Consider the following 22977-nt stretch of genomic DNA (forward strand, 5'->3'; position numbering starts at 1 on the left):
TATCACAAATATCATCTATTTTTGAGGATTGAACTGAGTTGGCTTTTACTTGATGATAATAACCATTTATCAAAATAAATAAGAACTAAAAGTTCAGATTTTCACGAAATTGTATATTTTTGCATGACAATTGTTTGGACAACGTCTTTATCAAATGTCAACGTTGCGAAAGTTTCTCACATATAACGATTATCTGTGTTCTATTCCATACTATTAATTATTTGTTATCCTTTATTTCTGTTGTTTTTCTATTGTAATTTATATGTTTGGAGAGGATTAATAAATAAAAAAATATCAATAATATATAAGTTATTCCATAAAGTAAATTTTGACTAGTATCTTTCATCTTTAATAATTTAATTTGCATTGTCGTTTACGGTGAACTATGAAACAGTTGAATAGTGAAAATATGTACTGTTTAAAATTTTTTTAATAACTTATTAAGGTGGTTAAAATTTGAAACAATGTCTGATAGTTGATAAATTGGCAACTATGTTTTAAACTACATGTGTATTATATTTTTGTGTTTTTTTATGTTTTTGTAGGTTTATATTGTTTTCTTGTTCTTTTAAATGCTCGTGAATTAATGTAATGTAATGTAGCTCTGCAGCTATTTGTGAAGCAGAGCTGCAAATAAATAGAACATTTACTTCAATAACAAAAACAGATTTTTTTCTTTATTTTGGTATACTCAAAATATTTAATTAATTATGATGAGTCTATGAATATTGAACTAAAATATTTAAAACTTGCGTTAGTGTGAATGTGGAATGTTTTGGGAAAACGAAAAAGAAAGCAAAGTAATAAAACAAGCCTACTAATCATTGGTAGAATATTTGTATGTATTTAAACATTACGTCAGGGCATACTTTCATTTTTTATAGCCTTAACGTTACACATGCAACATAAGTGTTGTTTGACGGCTTACACACGCAAAGAAAGACACATGTTATCAAAAATATTGTTCTTCCAGCGTAAAATTTTTTAATGTTAACGTTCATATGTATCATTTAATTGTAATTTTATTTGTCGGTGCATATCCCTTGAAACATGCCGAATTCTAAGAAACTCTTTCAAGCCTCTTATTGCAGCTTGATCTTTGTTGCTGTTGACGTCGGAGCTTTGATATACACTATGTAATTCTGACGCAATTATTTCGATTATTGTTGGAAATTTGTCGATTTTTTATTTTGCATCGTAGACAATCTGGCTACGAAGCCGAGTCAGTACGAACCATAAGGACGTCTTTTCCGGCACTGTATATACAATACGTTCATTATTCGCGATAAAACAAGCTTTATCTCGCAGACGTTTCGTAACGAACGATGACAGCCTTGCGCTTTCGCGTCGTTTTTCCTTTCTTTCGACTTTTTATTGCCCGTAAACAATGCTCAAAAGCTTTGACTACACGCAAAACAATCTCCGTGCGAATACGTCTTCTGATACTGGATGAAATTGGGATTACGGGCTGACTAGGAGACATCGATGATCTAATTATACAGTCTGATCTTCCCGTTTAACCCAATGCTTTCTAAATGCTAATACCGGGAGTTTGGTAATTCTCGAAGTACGATTCCATTTTATCCGCGCCTCTGAAAACATCTTTTCTTATCAGACGGTTAATTCCTCCAGAGAGGTTTTTTGGGAATGATCGGCTTTAGCTTGTTTCGAGTGAGAATTTTTGCTATCTTCATTTAATCGGGCCTTTTGTATATTCGAATTACTCCTTTGATAATAAAGTAGAAACTCAACTTATGTCAGAGATGAGAGAGAAAATACACCATTTTGTTTTTCAAAAATTTTTGATGCTAGAAGGGAAAATAAATTCTCTCATTTCGTTCCTCACTTGCTTTTGTTATTTTTACTACCTCATAGTTTGAGCGTCCTTAAAAAATAAGATGATCTATAGTCGATAGAACAAATTAAGTTGCAACAAATATGGTGCAGTATACAAATAACCGAACCCTAAGTTATATCTCTAAGAAGGAGCGAGATGGAAAATGTTTCGCTATTCTCATTTCTTTAATTCTACTATAGTCTGACATATCTTTGTTAAATTGTGTGTTATATATACTATTCTGGTTGTTAACTTTGATTAATACTATTTCATTGTGGAATTACGTGTTACGTGTCTACTTAATACAAGCCAAATGCAAATTAGCAAATTCATTACTACTCCTAAAAGTTTTTACCATATTATCCTTAATCACATCTGTGCGGTTTCATAAAATTCCCTTGTTTGGAAAAATCTAAAAAAAAAAAGTCGATTTGGTAGCACTGTTACTTCTAAGCTTTTTATTTATAATTTCTAACAAAAATATGTGGTAATCAGTAGGGTTAATATGTGTTTGTTTAGCATTAAACCCATCATTTTTTATTAGAATTGCAAATTAGTAAAAATTCCTACTCGTATCTCTCCGCAAAAAGCGGAATTAATATTAAAATCTCGAAATTCGCGTATAAACATTCGGCAAAACAAAAATGACACAATCGGTTCTCGGGGCTTTAAGCAAATAGGAGTCCGGATTATAATTCGCCGTGAAATGAGTGCTACAAGATTTGCTTAAAGGATTAACTCGTCCGCTTTTAGCAACTTCGGGGGCTATGGCAAATAAAGGCCGGAACGAGTCACATAATTCTCTACTACAAAGCGTTTTTGGAGTCCCAACTACGGGCCGGCGTGACATCGTATCCTTCCTAATTTTTTTATGGCCTGCGAGTAGCGCGACACTAATCCAGTTTGCTAATGAAGAACTTCTCGCGTTACGAAAGACTAAAGCTTGCGACGTTCGTGAAAATGGCCTGCCCAAAAAAAACTCCACTCCATGGTTCGCGGCCGCTCGACCGGGGCACTTTCGCCGACGCTTTGGGTGTTTCCCGAACGAAACTGGTTTGGTTTATGACAAATGGAGTAACTATCACTTAAATCTGTCTCGAGAGAGTATGATCCTCGACGTGGCACTAAAATTAAAATCGCACATTTGCTTAAAAGAATGTTGGTGCCTTGATGTAAGACGGAATCAAAGTCTCTTGGGTATTTGTTTTCTGACCCGCCACGCTTAATATCATCCTTTGTTCACGCAGGGTGGCACGGCATTAACTCCTTGGCTCGATGGTTTCAATTACTTTACTTCGATTAGGTTTTGGGTGCATAAAAATGTTTTGTTCCCTTGAGATTTGACAATTGCTATGATTGCGTATGACTTTGTGATTATATCGAGCGTTCGTGCATAATAATTACGTTAAGTATTAAATGTCATGTTAATGAATATCAAATATTGTCCGGCAAACCGCCGCGTGTTAGTTAATTAAACTCATTGTGCCGGTTAATTGAAATATTTCATTAACCTTAACAATAGTCACGCACGGAATTGTCTTGTCATCGTGAATGCCTAACGGATCAAAGTTCTTCTCACACGTCCAGACCCGTTGTTTTGCTCATTTTGATTTATTCGCGGCGTGACGTTAATGTTGTGTGAAAATCGACGTTGATATGTCATCGCGCTCGTTATTAAAGAAGGGGGCGGGGGGTGCTGGTTCTGTATATTAATATTTTTGCGCCGATATCGACGCCAACGTAATGCGTTCGGTATGGCGAAATTGGATATTAAATTTGAAAGTACTCATCAAGAAAATCCTTGGGATGGGAGAGTTACGTAACTAATTTATCAAAGACTTCGAAGGGAAACTTTCCTTTAAGCAATTTAAGAGCAGCAAACTCCACTCTTACGGCACATTAACGTTATTTCCAGAGGCACGGGGTATTTCTATATCGGCGTGCAAAAGAAAGTGGTTCGCGTCGCACAAATCAGCCATATCGTTTATGGGGAAAATCGATGAGACTGAAAAGCTAGATTACTGCAGGATTACTATATAGATGTTAACAATATGCCTTGCCTAAATACGCGGCACTGGAATCCTAGATCCTAGTAGCCCCTCTACGTTTCTATTTAGACATTTATATTTTGGATTGAGTAAATTCCAAATAGCCCCAGCCATTATGAGCTGCTTTTCCTTGCTCTCCGCGAGTCGATTCTCCAGTCCGCTATAACCAATTGTTTATGTGTAATGGTTCCCTAACATTGACAAACCCCTTCGCAGATTCTTATGCTCTACATCGTACTATGATTCCCTAATATAGATCCCCTTGGCAGATCCATTAAGCCTCAGAGGAGCACTGCTTTATCTTATTGTCTTACTCTAGAAATATGTAAAGATACCAAAGCCGATTGACTTTCTGTGGACTAACTCCAATTACTTTTGACTTTGGTTAGTATAATGGCGACCTTTTTCCGCCATTACGCAGAATTCGGTGGTCATACATAAACGGCGTATCACTTTATGTGATGGTATTGCCGGAACGTTTATTACCGAGTGGAAGTAGTATGGAAGAGTTTTTAGACGGCATTTTGATTTTTTTTTTTCTGAAGAAAGTATTTTCATCAAACTTTTATCTCAACAAATATATCTGTTCAAGTTCAAGGACAGTACCAAGAGTCAGTTTTCCTGTTGGAGTACACTGAAAGAAAGCTCTTTAGGAACTAGACGCTTACTGTCGTAACTGGGTCGGTTTTTCTCAGCGAATTCGTGAAGCACTTGTATGTGTTCTTTGCTAATCACTCGCCGAGCAGGTAAACTATTCCCGGGAGATACGGTTCCGCGCACGGTTGTCCCCACGGAGAGTGAGAGGGTAAGTTCGGATTCGTTTTCTATTTGAAACGATAAATTCGTCCGCAACTCCCGTTACCGTAACTTCTTCCGCCTAACGACTTTCTCCCGCCACTACGTACGTCAGAATGATGGGTGGCCCATCTTCTGGGCCCTTGTAATTATTTCAATTTAATTTAAGTTGGTAATTGGTTTTGGTTGGTTTTGGATTAGTCAGGTACCAATTTTTTCGGGATGTTTGATTTCTAATACGTCCTCTTATTTTGCTAACTTTTTTTGTAAAATCACCAGAATACCAGAATAAACTGTTCCACCAATGGTTTGTAAATCCTTATACATTGCCCAGGTATGCAAATTCGATCCCGCATGCCCAACATTTCTATTATGCATGTTTATTTCTCGTTTGTTCCCATGCGTCTGTAGTCGGTTCGATGCGAATTTAATAAAAAATCTTCAAAGGAACGACGAGTCGCGATATCTTTGACAACGTGGAATAGTTAAACGTACTCTCTCGCAGCATGTAAATATCTTCTCCGACTATCTCCGCACTCCTGGGCGGTCCGTCGCAGGAGATGGCGAACGTATCATACGGACTTTTCTTGGTCGCGATATATCCATCGCTGTCGGTTTGGTATGTAATTTAATTAAATGTAGTAATGGTGATATTTTTCATGTGCCTAGAGTTCTACGCTCAAATCGAAAACCAAATCGAGGTATAATCACGCAGAAAAACTTAAACTATATCAAGTCGATTCTGTTGGGACATGCAACTTCAGTAAAATAAAGGATTACGTGCAAGGCACACACCATGTTCGGTATGTTAAATAAGCAACAAACAATATGGCCATAACAACGGTCAGTTGGACTATAAATATAGGTGAATGTGTAAGTTAACTACAGGATAACATGAATGTCACTAGGTAGACAAATGGTGTTTGGAGGTCAACTGAATATGAGCACGAAACGCGCCCTCATGTAAGTTACAGTATAGACTGAGTTCGGACAATTTCTGGATAAAACATTATAATTTTTAGCGGTTTTCACCGGTTTATAATTGTTGCTCAATAAATAAAGAATGGTTAGTAGTAGTAAAAAATTTAGCTAAAGTTTTTCTACACTCAAATGGAACATCATATTGAACTATGATCACACAGGAAAACTTAAACTTTCAACTGTCAAAATCTAGGATTACCTGGAAGGCTATATAATAGGTCCACACTGATAAGCAACATACAATATGAGCGTGAGTAAATATGGACAAAGAAAAGATGCTAATTCTGAACCATGCAAAGGAAGTTAGTTATTCACGAAACCTTCAATGATTTAAAGGAATTGTTTTAGCATTGCACTCTCTAACTTTGAATGTCGAGACCATCGGGTATGCAAACAAATTAACGACTTAGCAGTCCTGCATGTCTACCACAGAATACACCGTACTACTAAAAAATTAACTCAGATAATCCGAAAACACTTCAAGGAATTTCAATAATTTTTTCTATACAATAGTTTCATTGTATCATATACAAATGACTACAACTCGTTTTGTCGTTACTACTCTTCTACGACAGGTCAGCAGAGATATTAAAACGGATTAAAAGCTCTGCAGGAATTGTACTCCTACCATGTTGTAATACGAAATAATATTAACGCATCATTTTGTTATTCTCTCGCTTCTTCCCTTTTTCCATTTTTTTTTTGCAGCCAAAAAAGGAAACTGGAAAAAGTTTACATCCCTTGTCGCTCGTGAATAGCAATATATTCAGACATATACTGCTGCGTCTACGTGCTCTTGCAAAATATCCCCGGCATCTTCGTCTAAACCGGGAGACTATACTTTTCGGTCGCTGTTTATAAATTACCGACAAGTTGTTTGTCGACTTTGGCCGTCGGAAGCCCAACTTTTAAGTTATTAGCTAGGGGCGTGTGCCGGAATGTTTGGATTTTGTGGGGGATAAAAAGTTTGACTAAGCGACACAAGAAGTTGCTTCGCTAGTAATTGAATTTTCAGTAAAAATCGACTCATGTATGCCAAGTTTTGTACGACTCGATTGAAAGATTTTGTTTTATGTAAATTCTATTTCAATAAAAATCGCTCGAACCTTTCTTAACGGTCGCGCGAAGATTGTGATATGGTCATCATAATTTTTAACATAAACTGGTAAGATTCTGGTATGATAAAATTATGATATTTTAGATCTTTAAAATTAAAATCTAAAAAATAAAAATTAAAAATTAAGACCCTTAAACTGGATCATTTTGCCATTTTGTTCTCTCTTACCATTTGCCATTTGGACTCAACCTCATTATAATTGTAATTGCAACTCTGAAATAATGAACATCTTTATTATTATATTTATATTTTCTTTTTATTTTTGCGTTTGCTGTTCCTGAACATCTCAAATTAGGGTCATCTTGTAATGGTAAGTATATAGATGCTTTGCTCCTCCACGCCACATTTATGTGTATATTTGTGTTCAGATCGATTCAGATCTGCAGAATTATTAACGCGTTTAATCTCCATAAAGCAATATTCCGCATCAGACGGGGAAACTTCCGTACCGAAATCATATTACCGAAAGCTCACGGTTCGGACATTTGTAGATGAAAGTGTACCTGTGTAAGCTGGCAACGCTGTTAAATAAGGCAAAGCAGAACGATAGCGGGCTCCAACTATTTGTCTGTCTCGGGCAGAGAGGTAATGCATGCTTCGTTCTCCCTCGAGACAGATACGAGCGCGATATATGGTTATTGGATATGCATCGACCTTCTCGATGCTCTGCATAGACACGTATATTGTGCTGTCCGGTCTGGAATGCCGAATCATCGGATGTTGTGTAAGCCCCAAGGAGAGAGTAAGAGAGAGATGGGCAATGGGTTAATTTTTTGCTTCCGAAATCTAATTCGTGTGAAGTGCAGCTAGCTAGACAACGATTAGATTCAATGATTAACCATATAGATATAATAAAGTCGATTCTGTTTCTAGTTAGTTATGGTGTGCATGGTTACTTATTTATTATTTATTTATTTATTATTTACTTATTTATTGATATTATTTATTAGTTATTTATTAATCGCCAATCTGTCTTTCCAGTTTTAGCCAAATGAAATGGTTTAATAAATTAATAATAAACGTAGGTCATATTTTATTATGTCATGTTTGTCGTATAAAAATAATTATTAAGTGGTATTAGTAGTTAGTAGATTATTAAAAATGTACAATCATGCACTAGTGTGAATTTTCTTCTCATTAAGGAGCAAGAACGTAAACGATTATTTCTTGAATCAAAACCAAGTGATGAAAGTAGAAATTATCGAAAAATTTGGTAGTAAAATATCGCTTCTATACTTTTCAATACGTCGATGGTTATTGTTCATTGCATTTGTTAACTGTTAAAGTTAAACTTCGACAAGCTTCTCTAATACGGTCACAAAAAGCTCTTGTCACTCTTGTAGCTTAAACCTTGTTTTCCATTATCATCGTTGTGATTGTTTTAAAACAATGCTTTTAGGTTATGTGGGAAAATATAATTCAGATATTGACAAAAATCCGTCCAGCGTTTTTTTTTTCCTAAATAATCTCTATTGTTTGAAATATGATTCAATAAAAGTGGTTGCAGTTGAATACGATTACAGCGAAAAATAAATATTCTCATTCGAGTTTGTATAAATAGGAAAAAAAGGAAATTTGACTGGAACTTAATATAAAATACAGGAGATTTGGGGTACCAGTCCTCTGAATTTCTCAAATTTTGGTAAATTTGTGGGCACTTCATTAATTATAGGTAGCTACAAGAGTGGTAACCATAACTATTATCTTAAGCGAGTTTTATTGGTAAAATGAATTTCCTGGAGTATTCACTCAATTAATGAGCCACAGTTGCAAAATTATATATCCTCGGTTAGTTTATTGAATTTCGACATTTTGACATTTTTAAGAGCGTAATATAGGGTCATAAAAAACATGTGGTTTTCATTTTTTCTATTTGATTTAACTATGGTTTTTTATGAAGATATGTTAATAATTATCGAAAATTCTAACTAAATATGTAAACCATGCCCTTTATGTTTTTATGTCCGTTTTGAACATTTGTGGAAGTTGTAAAATTTTTATTTATTCATTTATCGCTGAGACTGACAATATTTTATGAGAAGTTTTAAGTGTATTTTTTTTGCTTTATTATTATTTTTTTAATTACGGCAGAATGTAACATTCTTCCACATAACCCAAACGTTTTTTTTTTTTTAATCTTTGAAGTCCGCTAAACCATTTGGTTTGTTAAATTTTTTGCGAAATTCTTGAAATATTTGTAAAATTCGTGAATTAAATTGCGAAGGGAAATGTCACGCACCGGACGCCCGAAAGAATTTCAATATGTGCCTTACCTTACCGCGTGCGGCAGGAATTAGCGGCGACAAACCTGCGAAACGTTTCGCTGAGATTAATAAGCGGGCGGAAAATTAAAGGAGGGCGCTACGGTCCGGCGGTCCGGAAAAAGGTCCCGCGAAACTTAATAAAACCCAACCCCCGGAATTGCCAAATGGAGTCTCGGCCAGCGGGAACGACGACGTGTTACGGCCGAGAAAGCGGAACGAAATAGACCGGCCGCGGTCAAGATGGCCGTTCCGGTATTTCGAATTGTCTGACAGGTGGGAGACATTGTCGCATCGCTCTCTCCCTGCTATGGTTATCAACATTCCTGGAGATCCGGACGTATATTTTGCGCTTCCCGAGAGATGTAATCCGTCCCTTTGGACTACAAAGCAATAAAACATGAAGAAAATATAGTATAGGTTATTTCGAAAATACCACCCTAGATTAGGTTGTAACGAAGCTTCCCCAGGATGACAAAATTCTGGTCATAAGGTATAAGGTAGTGTCGCAGAGATCAGAAGAAAATATTTTACCTTGATGAGGCTGGTGCCATATGGGAGATTAACACGAGGACGAGACTATTTTGGTAAAGTGATAGCACATCTTATGGCTAATTGAGAAGTAGTTATAGATAGATGTAGATAAGCAAGCTATCATTCACGACGCACGCAGAAAATTTCAACTTCGTCATGGTGGAAACTACTACTGAATTTAAACTGAGTCCTGTAGAATTTATATGGGCGCAAGTGAAATAATTTGTAGAAGACACAACACTACATTCAAAACGAAACACCCTAAGCTGTTGTTCAATCAAAATATCGATAAAAGTGGTGTCAGAGAACTGGCGAAAAGAACTTCAGCATGTCATCAAAGAAGAGAAGATAATGTGGGATCTCTGGCATACCATTTCTTAGTATTTATCAATGGATAACAATAGAAATTAATACCCAACAATGAAAGTGGCTTAAGCATCTTTTGGGTGAAGTTTTATTGCTCTACACCTTTAAGAAATAGACTACATAGACAGGTTTCTGGAAATTATCTCGGATATTTTTATTTATGGGTACTTTTTTTGGATTTGAAGAAAAAACTAGAATATATAAACGAAAATTATTTGTTCTCCAGGGACGTCATAAGGCATTTTTTTCTGCTTTGCTGCGATTTACCGAACAAAATATTTTCTTCAATAGCAATGGCGCTAATAAATATTGTTTTTTTCTGCTTTGCTGCGATTTACCGAACAAAATATTTTCGTCAATAGCAATGGCGCTAATAAATATTTTTGCGTGTTAAATGAAAAGGTAAAATTTGGATCATCATGGAAAGGATAGACCAAAGTATTCGCGCACATGTCCGTGATTCCCATTCAGTTTTCCTCTAGAAAATGTTCATAAAAATTTTACTTCCTATTAATAATGTGTACATAGGTGTGTATATATATATATATATATATATATATATATATATATATATATATATATATATATATATATATATATATATATATATATATATATATATGTATAGTACACATGTGTAGTATTAGCAATTAGAAAATAATTTTTGAAGCCGATGCAAATGCTGATTTTCTGTCGGTAGTTTTACTGCAGCTTAACCAAAATTCAGCAGCATATTTAGGAGAATTCTTTCAAAGGATGTTCACAAAATACGCTCTAATACATACTACAGTAATAACTGAATAAAAAACTTTAATTTTTAATGTAAAATTAAGTCTGTGTTGTAAATATAGGTGAATGTGCAAGTACCTCCAGTGTAATATGAACGTAGCGAGCTATACAAATGATGGTATTGAATATAAACAAAAGATAGAAAGAAGATAACTATTTGCAACTTTCCAACTTTTGGGTATGTAAATTTCGATGTATTCAGAACCTGCTATCGTGGGCCATTTCATTATTTTTTTTAATTTTTGAAGTTACAAAAAATGTGTTGTTAGAATGTTGTGTAGAGACATCACGGTTGGCCCTTATCTATATATATTGTTTGTTGTCCAAGAAAGTGCATATGTGCAAGGTGAGGAAAGACACCCTTATAATTCCTAGTGTAAATGAACCAAGTCAAAAAAGAATTTTTTTCACTTAAAATTAGGTGATATTTTTCCGAGTGTAGTTCATCGTTTTAACGTTAAAAAAGCCGCGTTAAGTATGTAATAAAACCGTTTCTATTAGAACATCGTTTTATCCCACAAATAAATGTCTATTGTCTTCTATTGTATTTTCCAAAAAAAAGATATCAAAAACCACTTTATTAAACTTTACCTAGTGAAGTAGGTACAAAATTAACGATTTCAATTAGGCATATTCTATCTAGAAATACTTAATCCTCAATAGAAATGTTGCTGTAGAAAAGTACGGTCAAAAAAATAAGTCATTATAAGTTATGCAATTAAGCAATTTTATTGTCAAAAAGAAAAATAAGGAGTTTTTTAAATTTAATATTAATTAATTAATGAACATGTTCGGAAAATTTCAACAACTTACAATATTTCGTAATATCCAATTTTTTCCCCGCAAGTGGAATTAATTATAACACATATTAAACCGGGCATCCGCAACCCTCGGACGAAAATAAAAACCGGAGAAAAAAAGCCGGCCGTAATGCGATAATCTCTTTTTCCAATGAAGAAACTTTTAATGGAGGATTTTTTGCTGCGAACGCGCGCTCTGATGGAGACCGTCGGACCGACACAAATGAAAAACACAGTGGCGCTTTTCATTCCGATACAGTGCCGGTGTCAGGATGATAAATTCGAATCGCAACAGGTTGCGAGGGGGGCGACTATACGTACGACAAAAACCCTCGTTGTCGTCTCCATGGCAATTCCTAACTTTGCCTTTTTGCGGTCCCGCGCAAACATATTAGGCGAAGAGGGTGGCGCAATTAAAAAAAAATCCCTCTCGGTTAGGAAAAATGACGGAAATGAGCGTTTTAAAGTGGCCCCGCGCGGGCACCACGAGGAGGGCGCATAGTAAAATGAACCGCGGGAAAGTCCCATTGTTTGTATGTGTGTTTGTGTTTTCATCAAGAACGTCCGCAATTTAAGGGCGACATAAAGCGGACGAAAATGAACTTATGGAAATTAAAAAGCTACTCTGTTTTATTTAAATGACGTTCATGACTTGGCATTAACATTTCTTTTTTTGTTTTGCGAGGTAGTATTCATAATTTTATGCGGTTTAGTCGCTGCTTCAAAGTATCATGTATCGAATTTTCTAAGACGTTATCATTATTGAATCAGATCTTCGGTGAAGTGACAGTATAGCATAGAAATGCCGATGTGATGGAACTGTCACTGCTCCAAAGCTAACCAAAACTTGGCAATTGCCGATCGACATAATCATCATTACCAACCTTTTTCAAGTTCAGTGCTGGTCATAGACCTTCCCTAGATATCTCCAACGTGTCCTATCTTGTGCTTTTTGCAATCAGCTGCCTGTAATCCTTCTTCTAAAAGTGATAAAAAAATGATTTCTTGATTTCCATAAAGCGCTTGATTCGCTGGAGCTGGATAACAATAAATGAGAGCCGTGTCGATAGCTGTTACTCTAGACTTATTGACAATATTTATAGAAAAGCAGCTATGACAATACAAATGGAGGTAACTGTAAATAAATTCAAAGAGACCGAGGTGTTAGTTCTCGATTGTGACCAGTGCAAAACAAAACACTAACTTGAAACTAAGAGTAGCAAAAACATCAATAGAATGGAATGTGGGCTGTGAATAGAATTTAAGTAACCTAAGAAATGACTCACAGATGTTATATCTAGAACTAGGTGGGAAATGGACAGGGTACATAGCTAAAATGAAAGACTTCAGATAGTGCCGCAGAATTATTGAATGGATATCCAGAACAGATAAGAGAAGCAGAGAAAGACCACGAACGGCAGGATGACGTAAGAAGGGTTACAGGCAGCAACTGCTGATACCCATTGATAATTTAGCCTCGTCTAATCACTATGCTAAGCTGTTAGGCATTACTATCGATGACTGTCATGTCACAAGAATGTATTGGGCGGTGATCTGTCCAGTCTCAGTTTTTTGTTTCGTCGTATAAAAACGTATGTAAATTTCGATGTATTCAGAATCTGATATTCTGGGCCATTTCATTTTTTTTTAATTTTTTAAGTTACAAAAAAGTGTTGTTATAATGTTGAATAGAGAGAGATCAGGGTTAACCCTTATCTATCTATATTTTTTGTTGTTCAAGAAAGGGCATATGTGTAAGGCGAGGAAAGACACCCTTACAATTCCTAGTGTAAATGAACCAAGTCAAAAGAGGATTCTTTTCACTTTAAATTACGTGATATTCTTCCGAGTGTAGTTCACCGTTTTAACGTTCAGAAAGCCCTCTTAAGAGTGCAATAAAACCGTTTCTATTAGAATATTGTTTTATCCCTACAAATAAATGTCTATTGTCTTCTATTGCATTGTTCATGGAAAAGTATTATATTATATTTTGTTATTATTATTAGGGTCAAAGAAGCGTCCTGACTATTACAGACACCATGAAAACTAGACCGCCCCTCCCCCCTCCCGACCGACAGCTTTCGTTTTCGCTGTTCGTCACCAGATGTTGTAAGACGTTTCGAATATCCCGGATCGAAAAGTAATCCAATCGCTTCACCCGAACCTCTTTACGCTCGATAGACAAAAATTCCGCCACGATTCTCGCTCATTTTATTTCCGAATTGAAATTTATTCGTTTGCATTTTATACGTAAGTTCAAAAATGGCCACGTTCCGTTTTCGAGACGAGACTAAGACGAATAGAACAATAATCCGGCGCTCTTCCTGAACAAAACGGATGTTGCGTCCGTATATATAATATTGCGGCGTGCAATCGTATTTCTGATGTGACCGTAAGAAATTCCATGGCCCAGCCGTCTGGAAAATTAAGATGAGATTTCCTGAAGCTCCGGCAATAACTTCGCTTTGAATTCGTTACCTTACGCCTTTACCAGGTCGAATGTTTTTTTTTTCCTATGCCAGAGAATGTTTAGTATTCTCTATTAAAATATTGTCGATTTTATTTGCTGTCGATTTAGGAAAATGTGAAAAAATATTAGAGGTCTTTAGGTCCGGCGGATGGATCTGTCACCATTGAGAAAGGTAAGAAAAGACCAAAAGTTACTGTTCAAAGACTGTGGAAAGTGTGAAAAAGTACGAGAAGACTTTAGGTTCAGCAGATCGATCAGTTAACGAGGAGTAACCAAAGATCAAGAGTTTCTGTATGTTTGAAAGATGCAAAACGATCAATAATATTGTAAAAAAAGATTACATTACAATTAAAATAATATATTTTGTCAATTAAACAAGAAAGAAGTGTTGGGTCTCATGAATGGCTAAAGGTCGGTAGGACAAGCGAAGGAAGAACGAGATAACATTTCTTCTTCTCGCTATTGTTATTTTATGATTTTTTCTCTCTTTTTGTTCGTTTCTATCAGATCGCCAAAATGATCTTATATATGGTTTAATTGGACTCTAGTCTTTATTCTAAGTCTAAAAACCAAGCAGTGTCTACATAGCTTCATGCCATGAATATCAATATTTTAATTCGTTTTGTGTACTCAATATGTTAATGTTAAATATGTCTGAATTTGGAATGCACTAGCAGCATTAAAAGTCGGAACGTATAGTTTGGAAAACTTAAATATCCGACAAGACCATTTCTCTTGAAATATTGTTTTAACCATATAAAAGGATTTTTGAAGGTAGTGAGTGACGTTTTGTGAATAATGTAATGAATAATGGAATGTTGTCTTTTATTTTTTATGGTCTACTGTATTTTTTTATAGAATAAGTATTCTATTCTGTTATTACTCTATAGTGTTTTCTTTTGCTGCAGTATTAATTCACCGAAATACTTCAAGGACTATATTTCTCACCTTCATTTAATTTGTTCAAAGTATATAAATGAATAATTTTGTTTGGTTAGAATATCTTTCAAAAACTTAAGTGTTGACAAAAAATTTACCCCAAGGTCGCCCGAATGTGAGAATAATAAAAGCAGATTTCGCATTGACGTATACAACATCAATATTGGGCGTAAAGGTATGGTCTGTTCATAGATATAAGAAAGTGACCAATTGCTTTTGAATGGGATTATGCAAGGGTCATTAACATACAATGCAACAAGATTATTACCTAAAGTTTCGAAATTTAAATTCAGGTAAAATTGTGGTCCGTAATAGAAAATAATTTTATACCTACCTGTGTTTAATATTCTTTGGTTTGGTATACTACTTAGTTTAAGTTTATTAGTAATCATTCTTATTTCGTGTGTAATACAGCGTGTGTTGAATGGTGTGCGAATTATGCAAAATATGTGCGAGTCTAGTGTATCTCATGAGATGCTCCTGCCAAAATGTAGAAAACACTATTCTATTGAGACTAAGGAAGTTATAAACAATGTTTATTTGACTCTCATGAGAACGTGGTGCTAGCAAGCAAACATCTTTAGATGAAACGGCCACATTGACAAAAATTCCAACATCACATCCAAAATTGTGAATAATCCCATTTCAGCACGGTCTTTTTTTCCTTTCCCTTTCGATGCTGACATTTTATCGAGTGTAGGTGAAAGTGATCAAGATATAATACGGCGTAAAATTTAGCAGTTATACGAGGAACAAAGTGTGCCTACATTAGATATCTTAATTAGGAGGCTTGAAAAAGATGAAACCGGTGTTAAATGGGGCAGAAAATATTAAGATTCTTCTCTGGATTACCATGAAGACACCACCGCTGATTTATTTGAAAATTGGTTTAAAAACAAACTAGTTCCAAACATTCCTCCTAATAGCGTAATTGTAATGGACAATGCAAGTTATCACAGTAGACAGTTGACTAAAACCCCTTCCTCATGTGACACAAAAGCCACAATCCAAAACTACATTTATAATAACGACATTTATTTTCACGAAGATTATACCAAAAAGCAATTAATTGAGGTTCTACAAAGCTTGAACCTACAAAAGGAATACGTCTGTGATAATTATGCAAAAAATCTAGGGCATACAGTTTTAAGGCTTGTACATGTTTGGCACCAACTGAAATGTGCCATTCGTCGTAACAATGTTTTCCCCGTGTTAACTCCAATGTCCTCAAACTCCACAAAGTTGGGCAAATTCTGTTAAACATATAGAAAAAGGAGAACAATCGTATATCCATCCATATTGCAAATAATATAGAACAAATAATAATTAGAACAGGCGATGATAGCGATAGTAATACTGATATATTATGTGAATAATTTTAAGTAATTTAAGTAGGTAATAAAAATAATTTGTAATTTTATTTTAGATTTAAAAATAAATACGTACATAAATAAATAAATTTTGATTAGTATCTTTCCTAACAAAACCCCAAATAATTAAATTGTAAGCAAAGTACGGACCTGTTCGGCCTTTTCATATCAGTTAGTCACTTTCTTATATCTATGAACAGGCTTTACAATTTGCCTAATGACTTTAAAATATTAAAAACTAAAATGCATGCAAGGAGAACCTATTTAAATATTTGTTTGACATGCTTATTTTTTAAGGTATTACTTAAATGTAGTGAGATTTTTTTTGTTATATTTTTTCCCTCTGTCATTTTTGATCTACCCAATTTCTTTAAGTCAAGTCAATTTTCCTGCCCGATAATGACCATTCAATTGTTTTCTTTTGATATGAACTCACGAACGGGTACAAATTTTAAAGTGTCCATTCACTGTGACTGTATAAACCTAGTGCCGCGAATAATATATACCCGCGGGATCAATCGGTTTTTTGGCTTTTAGTTCCCCGCCCATTCAGTAGCGCGCTTGGATTCATTATAAATGGCGCCGCAGAGACCAATTAAACTTTAACTAATTTTATCCCGACTCGCCACCGAATTGCAGCCGTGCCCGGGTCCTCCAAAAATTAATGTATAATTTGGATCTGAGCCTAGTAGATTAAGCGACCCCAGATAATATCCATACAAAATGCGAATGAATAGACTACTTTTATTTGGTTAATGGCTCGTGCAAAATTCGAAAATTAACATCGTGGAAACTGATATTTTTACTTGTTTTACGTTGCGTTTGTTTATATAAAACACGAAACGGAATCGTCCTAATTGTAATCCGCCAATTAGCAACGGACTTCTTTACGATAGAGATTGCCTTCTAAAATTAACTCTGAGTGCTTTCGTCTTTACAAAACTTTTATAAAAAACATTTAAGATTAAAAAAAGTAGTTATCTTTTCCTTTCCCTTTGGTTTTCGTTTTCTGAAGTATGTTGAAATAAAGTAAAATTAGATTGGCAACAAAGTTTTTCCTATTTGCTATACGATATATAGGATTAGCTCAATAGGCTAAATAATGGAAAAAATCATATTATACTTCGTACAAACTAACCAAAACTGTTTGTCCATCATTCCTTCTCGGAGTCTTTTTACAGTTTTTAGGCAATTAATTAATATTAATAACATTAAAGACTTAGAACGAAATCCTTATCGTGATTACAAAATTTAAAATAACCATTTTTTAGGATAGAAACCTATCAAGTGGCTTATCAAAACTAGATGAAACTTTTCAATAATCTTCTTCTACTTAGAGAACTCACTCCGTTAACGACTTCTAAACAAAATTTTAAGCAACTTATTTATTATAATTGAAGTCGGAATATAAAATTGATTTTCTTCGGCCAAACAACAACCTTTCCGCTCGCTGCTAAAGGATTCTTGTAAATAAATACGGGAAGAGGGAATCCTGACGCCGTTACTATCCAGGGATGACATAATAAAGAGTGACACTAGAAAATAAAGACACGAGCGCTTTATATTAAATTTTCTTGTCTTCAACCTCCCGACGGGAATTTTCCGGGGAGTACATTTACGAATTCGCCCAAATCCTTTTCGCTTGAGTGGCTAAATTTTACAGTCGGACTAGGAAGCTAAGATAATTTCAGGCACGGCGTTTGTTTTGATCATCGCCATTTTCTCGCTTTACTTTATAGACGATTTTGGACCGTTTGGCTGCGTCATCAAAAGAACAGGAATGGTAAAGTCATTGAATGAGAATTTAAATAATTATATTCATCTATCGAAGTGACCAACACAAAATAGAAGCTCAAGGTAGTGTAGTAGTCCACACAATGCGTTAAGTCACAATAGTTCACATGATAATGTGGATGATCCTGGTTCTTTGGAAGTTCCGTCAAATCCTTTTCTTCATGAGTACATAGCGATCCACCTGTTGGGTATGTATAGAGATTTTGTTACGCTGCTTCTCGCATAATCTTCTTTATAATCGTCATGATTAAATGATGCCCGTACGCTCGCTGTACGCACTGGCAATAGATAGATGGCTCTGTTGTTCGGAAAAGCTTTACAATTCGCAGAAGGCGCTTATGGCTTCTTTTTCCAATAACGAATACAACAATCGCGTTAAGTTAAGGAACAAACAGATAATTAAAGATGTTCTTTCGTTTAGCAAGCGGACACTGTGACAACTGCGCAAGTGATGATATCAAAGTCGCGTAGAGAGAAAAGCCCCCATCATCGTCCTCTAATGATGTCCGTTAATGAACTCGGCGAAAAACCGTCGAGGAATGGACCTTTTGTGGGATTACGCGGGGTTTCTTCTAGTTTGGAGATTCGATTCAGCTTTACTTGTGAATTTTAAAATAAAGTTCCTCTTTCTTCGTTTAGTATTTACATTCACATCAAATCTCTGCTCTCAGGGTTTTTCATCTTAGTTTTTAAAACGAAATAGACAATTTCAAGGCTCTCTCCCTCACATCACAAGCTAACGGAAAAATCAAGCCTTACGAGACAAACAAGAAAAATACAAACGTCCATCCGGATGAGGGGGGTGTCTCTTTTGACGTTCGCCGTGCGACAGAGTCGCGTCTGAGTCGGTAATTTGATTTGCCCCGACTTCAAACGGAACCATGTGTCTTTATTTCTGGGGGTATTTCGTTCCGTAGTCGCGAACTAAATTGCATTCGCCCGGGTATCCGTGCACAAACAGTCGGAAATAAGCATACACACGTATAAAAGTGTATTATCATATTCAGGAGACGAAAGGCGGATAAAGGCAAGCCGGGGGAATAACAGCATTACCAAAATAAACAGCTCGGTGGTTGCGAAATTCGCTCGAACAATGCCACTTAACGTCCCATCTACTTACGGCGTTGTATCGTCGGCGTAGCGTTCCGACGGAAAAATTAACAAGTGTAAACGTTCTCAGGAGGAGTGAGTTGCGTTGATTCGGAACGAGACACTAGAATTGCAGCATCCTCGAAACTTTGACGATAAGGGTCGTGAATGAGACCATGCGGGGGCGCTCAGAATCGAGACGGTGGTTCTCTGTTTGCTGACATTCTCTAAGTAAATGATGGTTAATAGTTACTAAATCCCTAGAGGGCAATAGGCGATCTTTGTTGAACCAGTCCGTTTCGTTAGGATATTTGATCAGATTCTTTTGCGTCAACTTAGTGTAACTGCTAATGAAACAGCCGATATGAGGATTGCTTTAAAAGGGGGCGTGGCTTGAAAGAAGTTAAATCAAGTATCGGAAGTTAAGAATTCTACTTACGGCGAGTGGGACAAAGTTGTCTAGGGAGTAAAACTAGAGAAATATAACACATATGAAGTTTATGTAGATTATTGACATTAAATAGATCGGCAGGTTTTTTTGCCATTCCGATCTAGTTCCAATCAAAGATCGAACCAAATTAGTTTACTTTAAATAATGTAATTAATTTAAACGACTAAGGTATACCTATCACAGAAAAATAACAGCAATTTTTGGTACGTTGAATGTAAAGGATGATGTCAATTTTCTGGATTTTGATTGGTTATTTTTCGCTACTATCTGTCGCTCCTGTGGTCAAAATTTATTTTTGGAGGGGTGGAAAAAGCAGGAAGCCCCTAGAAGGGAGAACTGTTTTCTACGGATTTAAGAATAAGGAACCATATTTGCTAATTAACAAAATTGCTCTGTACACAAAGTCGTACGTCAACTAACTTTAAAGCAACGAGTGCATTACGAAACAGATTTAATTGGATAGTTTGCTAAAATCTTCAATATCACTTCTAAAAGTTATATTCGAGAACCTACGCACTGTGTTAGTTTACTCTTTAGTGACTCGTTTTAACGAACTTCCGGATGTGGGAGTTTTTTTGTAGACATCCTTGCTTTTTTGAAATAGGTGCAGTATAGCAGTGTCATCTGCATGGTTTCCGAAAGTTAAGGAATAATTTTTTCTGTTTTTTAAGATCATAATAATCAGAAAGCTTATTATTTATTGGGCCAATGTTATCCTTTGTCGTTCTACAATGGAGGACATTAGGCCGTTTGCGATTTTGCGGATAATAGAAACACCGGATCAAATCTGCTGACATAATAACGTATTGGAGCATATACGAGCACTATTTTATCCACATCCGTCCCACCCGAAAGGATTATAATACGATCCGCTAAAGGGTCTGTCCTAAAATGTCACCGTTCTATAGCCGCGGCTATCGTAACAAAGGGACGTCATTTCCTTTCCGTGACCTACCGGACGTAGGTCACCCCGGCACGCTAGCCACTTCCTTATCGTACGTAATAACGAACCCCCGATAAAGGGGCAAACATTAAAAAACTATATATTATATAGCCGATCCGAATTTATGCGTTGCACGCGAAATTCTTGGTCCACCGAATCCGGTCGCCAAACCAAAATTTTCACCCTAAGTAAGTTCAAGATTCGATCGTCATATGACATACATAAAATACATAAATATATGTATTTTTTTATGAGAAGAGTTCATTAAAATCCAGACTTGCTTTTTGTATAGACTACGAATGCAGTAGATTACGACTTGGCTTTTAAATTATTATCGATTCTTTATATAAGAATCGTTTAAAATCAGCATTAAAGATCTGTAAACGGTCTATAACTGCCCTATTCGTCACTACCACCCATAGGATTTTATACTTTCTGCCTAGAGAGAGAAACATAAGTGAGATACCTCTCTCTGACCCCACAGGAGAACTTTCGTAGGCCTTAAGATTGGCATGTCACGTGTATGGTTTTTTTACACATCATTAGACCTATTCGTATTCCATTCTATTGTAGATTAGTAGGAATTGAAGGGATTCTCTTTTCGTTCATTTCTGGAGTGCTGATTTTGCACTGGGTTTAGTCACTCCGTAAAATGGGTTCTGGTCCTTAACGAGATTTCGCAGTCTACTTCGGCAAGCTTTCATTACCTTGGTGACCTTCGCATGACAAGCAGCGTCACATTATTCCAACTTGCTATCTCTTGCTGTCTTTATGAGAATCCAAAAAACTTGAATAACATTTTTTTTTAGTTTTTATTTTTTTATTTTTATTTAAAGTTCTTTTAACTCCTATTGTGGTCTCTGCTTGGAGCACTGCTGAGAGCTTACGCATTGGAATAGAAAATTTTATTTTTGTCACGAATTCGTATGTTCCAGCTCCTACGACTTCCTGAGTTCTTGAGGGTTCTTAGAATCTTGGAGAGTTTGGTGGAAATCAGACATTTCCAAAAGTTTTTCATGTTTGAATGAACACTCCTCATATGACGCACTTTGGTCGCCGCTTAGTCAATTAATTAAATCGTTACTTTTTCGAAAAAAAGTCGCAAAAGGTACCATTTCTTTTACAGGGGAACGAGAGAAAAGGGAGAAAGCGATAATTTATTGAAGTCTCTTTTCAAAATACTATTACTATTCCAATTACTTTAGCCAAAAGAAAACGTGGTTAACGGGTGGACCTATTTTTTTCTAACACTCTGTATAACCGAACCGTTTCCAACTTAACTTTGTTTCATTAAAGTGACTTGAGCGAACTAGCGGTCATTTTTATTTTACCGCGCGAATTGCTTATTTCGCGTACCGGCGCCATTTTGTGTCACAGTTATTTACGACGACATCTCGTGGGATTAACGGCCGTGTTCGTTACCGCGAAATGTCCAAACGTCACTGGGGTTTAATTGGATATCGAGATAACGCGGATTCGGTCGAACTGTGTCAAATAAGATAGCGCTTATTTATTTTTTAACATTTTATTAATCCAGAATTCGCAGTACTGGTCGAGAATTTGATAATATTTTGAACGATCAAAATACAAAAAAAGCAATAGTTTGTTTCATTTTTTCACGTTGAAATTGCGGTAAAAGTTTCAAAGTTATTCCCTTATAGAACAAGGAACATTGTAAAGTTCGTTACAAAAATTGACGGTCTTCAGAATATTCCGAAGCGTTTAGACCGTACCAGAGAGTTTAATTCCTTAATATTGCCCGGAAATTCTTGGAATTTATCCGGAATAATTTTCATAAGACATAAAACAGCTCTAAACGAAATTCAAAAGCGGAAATCGCAAGCAGAAAGCAGGTTTAAAATCACAGGAGGAAGGAGGATCTAAAAGCAAGAAACACCTGCTTAATAAATCAAGGCCATTATTTTAATCAGGTATAACTGACGATATTATTCGTTTATACGTAGCCAGCTACTAGCCACTAATTTGAGTGTTTCGTATAGAGTACCCTAAGGATTACTATTTTTCGTATTTATACTTTCGGCTGAAGTATTGAATCACAAAGGTTAATTCTTCGCATACCGACGGATACTAAAGTATATCGTAAATTTCGATGCAAAATCTAATAGCACTGCACTTTAAAACTGTACATAATAGATTTTGCAAATATACACACCACGTGCTTGTCAACTCCTTCCTGCAGAAAAAGAAGATCCAAGCTTATTCTAACTTCCAAAATACATGTGTTTCGTTAGTTTATGTAAATTCTGTTGTTTTTTAATTGCTCTACTGTAATTTTGAGATAAGCTTCATTCGTCAGTGAACAAATAAATATAAAGAGTTTACCCCAGTCGTCATCTTTTATCAACTAACCTAAATTAGATTTGTGGATTTGC

At 35.7% G+C, this 22977-nt stretch overlaps 1 protein-coding gene across 10 annotated transcripts in view; it reads left to right on the forward strand.

Annotated features, from left to right (window-relative positions):
- Positions 1-22977, forward strand: part of LOC132697015 (muscleblind-like protein 2a) — a 471687-nt gene that overhangs the window by 403622 nt on the left and 45088 nt on the right. The gene's annotated exons all lie outside the window — the stretch shown is intronic.

This window comes from Cylas formicarius, unplaced genomic scaffold (assembly GCF_029955315.1).
Source record: "Cylas formicarius isolate icCylForm1 unplaced genomic scaffold, icCylForm1.1 PGA_scaffold_1__22_contigs__length_36826433, whole genome shotgun sequence".
NCBI lineage: Eukaryota > Metazoa > Arthropoda > Insecta > Coleoptera > Brentidae > Cylas > Cylas formicarius.